General features: G+C 50.7%; 1 long non-coding RNA gene across 1 annotated transcript; it reads left to right on the top strand.

Annotated features, from left to right (window-relative positions):
* Window positions 1-512: 512 nt before the first annotated feature.
* LOC123130677 (uncharacterized) lies at window positions 513-1,348 on the top strand. Its single transcript, XR_006463971.1, has 3 exons — window positions 513-572; window positions 1,104-1,218; window positions 1,293-1,348. It is a non-coding gene; the product is annotated as an uncharacterized lncRNA (long non-coding RNA).
* The last annotated feature ends 1,785 nt before the right edge of the window (window positions 1,349-3,133 follow it).

The raw sequence follows: 3,133 nt of genomic DNA, 5'->3' as shown, positions 1-3,133 counted from the left end.
TGCTCATATTTTCTTATTCTTGTGCGAACTTTATCTTTGATCGACGCTGAGGTTAGTCGACTGATCCTTTGGAGTTGTAGTGCTGCTACCTCTGAGACTTCGGCCCGGGCCGATGACCACGAGATGGAGGATGCGGCAACTTCGAACCCAGGTACTGTATTCTTAACACCGTTTTTAGTCGATTAACTCGCGACTTCTGATCCTGATTCTTCTTCGCAGTTCCGCCCCATACTGTTATCGATCTTCCTGACGACGACGAGGATGAAGAACTGCTGGCACGCAGGAAGAGTCGGAAAACGCCCGCTAGTAAGGTGCCTCAGGATGCGATGGCGCCTGAGACTCTGACTGTGGAGGAAGGGAACACCACTCGACACACGGTGTCCTTCGCGAGTCCACTGACGAGTGCTCAGCCGCCCTCCCTCTTCACGACTCACCACGTCCCAGAGGACCAAGCTGGCGCAGCGAAGGAGGCAATACGCCAGGCGGGACTCATGATGGAGCAGCTGAAGACCATCCGGGATGCGAGCCAGGCAGCTTATGACGCCAGCTCTGCCCTCCAAAGCAATGTCCAGGTCAGTCGACTGCTGCTTGCTCTGTTGGATATGCTACCAAAAACTTTTCTTTTCCGGGATTTATATTAGTCACCCACTGGGTGTGTCGAATAAACTCCGTGTCAGCGGGGGCACGCTGAGTGCACCCGCTGGGTGTAGTCCCCAAGGCTAAGGTCGACTGCTGGCAGTCGGCCTTAGGCTTTATGATGTCAATCTTTTTGTCAGTCGACTGGTCGACTGGATTTCGCAAACCGGTGGGGGCACGCTGAGTGCACCCACTGGGTGTAGTCCCCGAGACTGTGGTCGACTGCTTGCAGTTGATCACAGTCTTAGAGAATGCGTCTCGCACACTGTGTTTTTTTTTTTTGAGGTCGACTGGTCGACTTTGTCTTCAACAGGATTAGTGGGGGCACGCTGAGTGCACCCACTGGGTGTAGTCCCCGAGACTACGGTCGAATGCTTGTGTTCGGCTGTAGTCTTAGAAACGTGTGTTTTTTCCTTTTCACTCGGAAGTGAATTATTTTTGACATTTAGTCGATTAGTTCTTCGCAGAACTCTTGTGATCTTGTGACTCGCTACTCAGAACTGGAACAGAAGCATACTCAAGTCGAGCTGAGCTTGAAGCTGGTTCAGGAGAAGCTGACAAAGGCAAAGGAGGAGACTGAAGGTATGTTTGGTGAGACCTTGATGACTGCTTTTCCTCTTGCTTGTTTCTACATCTGATCTTGCTGTGTCTTGCAGGTAAGGTAAGGGAGGCCCAGCAGAAGAAAGACCTTGAGCTAGCTGAGAAGATCAAGCTTGCTGAAGAGAAGTTAGTTTCAGTCACCAAGCTCGAACAAGACAATACCAACCTGAAAACTGCTCTTGGGATTGCCAACAAAGAAGTCAGTCGACTGAGAACTGACAAAGCTGCCTTGACCGACCAAGTCAGCAAATTGACTGAGAAGAAGACTGAACTGGAGGCCTTCCTGAGTGGTTTTGCCAAGAAGCTGTTTCTTATGCTCGAAGGTAAACCTCCATGTTTGGCAAATATTTCCAACTGTGGCTTCTTCCATTCGACTATCCCCTTGACTTAGTGATCACCCTTGCAGAATTTTGTCAAAACTTTGAAGAAGAAACCAGCCGACTGGAGCCAAACCTTGACCCTGTCACTTCTCCGGTGAATGACGAGGTTGCCATGGATATTTTCCAACTGGAGTCTCGCGTTGCAGCTGTCGTGGATTATCTCGCAAGGCTGAAGGCCGCCACATCTCGCATCGACTCGACGCTCTGGCCTGAGGAGACACTTCAGAATGACCTTGAGTCACTAATGGCCCGCTTGAACACGATCCCTGGTCGAGTGCAGGAATGGAAGAAGTCCTCGGCTCGGTGTGGTGCAGATGTCGCTCTGTGTCTGGCCCGAGTCCACTGCAAAGATGCACGAGAGGAGAAGCTGGCGGCTCTTCGGGTGGCCAATACCAAGAAGCACGACTTCAGGTCCTTTATGGAGACTTTCTTTGCAGCTGCCACTCGGATCGCCGACGGAATTGACCTTGATGAATTTGTTGCACCTTCCAGCCCTCCACAGGAGGGGTAAAAAACCTCTTCTGGCTCGAGTCTTTTAAATTTGCCTCGGTATGCCGAGTGGAATTGTATCCGACAAACTTTAACAGGCTTGACGCCTGAGCACTTTCGGTTCCTTTAGACATCGATTCAAACTTGAATTTGACGCTTGGATATGATTGCCTTCGGCTCAAAATGTCCTTTGCAGGTTCAAAGCAAGGTGCCTGTGCTTAGGCGAGCGCTTGGACTGCAGCTAAGCCTCCGAGTGAGAGGGTCGCTCTTCACTCGGTAGGATTTTTGTAACTTAGGCGAGCGCTTGGACTGCAGCTAAGCCCCCGAGTGAGAGGATTGCTCTTCACTCGGTAGGATTTTTATAACTTAGGCGAGCACGAGGCTGCAGCTAAGCCTCCGAGTGGAAGGCTGGCTTACCACTCGGTAGGATTTTGATAAACTTAGGCGAGTGCTTGGACTGCAGCTAAGCCCCCGAGTGAGAGGATTGCTCTTCACTCGGTAGGATTTTTATAACTTAGGCGAGCACGAGGCTGCAGCTAAGCCTCCGAGTGGAAGGCTGGCTTACCACTCGGTAGGATTTTGATAAACTTAGGCGAGCACGAGGCTGCAGCTAAGCCTCCGAGTGGAAGGCTGGCTTACCACTCGGTAGGATTTTGATAAACTTAGGCGAAACGGATTCGCGGCTAAGCCCCCGAGTGGAAGGCTGGCTTACCACTCGGTAGGATTTTTATAAACTTAGGCGAAACGGATTCGCGGCTAAGCCACCCACTGAGGGGGAGTTTTTATGTGGACAAAAATAAAAAGTGCTGACACAATTATTTCTAAACCCATGAATTACAGAAGTTCTTTATTGCAACTCATCCGAGTGATAAAACTTAAGTGTAAAACGGGCGGAGTAGCTCCGCGTTCCAAGCTCGGGGCTCGTCGATATTATGCTCGACGTTGTAAAGACGGTATGCCCCGTTGTGGAGAACCTTGGTGACGATGAAAGGGCCTTCCCAAGAAGGAGCAAGTTTGTGTGGTTTGTG

This window comes from Triticum aestivum, chromosome 6A (genome assembly GCF_018294505.1).
Source record: "Triticum aestivum cultivar Chinese Spring chromosome 6A, IWGSC CS RefSeq v2.1, whole genome shotgun sequence".
Taxonomy (NCBI): Eukaryota; Viridiplantae; Streptophyta; class Magnoliopsida; order Poales; family Poaceae; genus Triticum; species Triticum aestivum.
The sequence above is the reverse complement of the archived record's forward strand: the minus strand, read 5'-3'. Positions and strand labels throughout refer to the sequence as shown.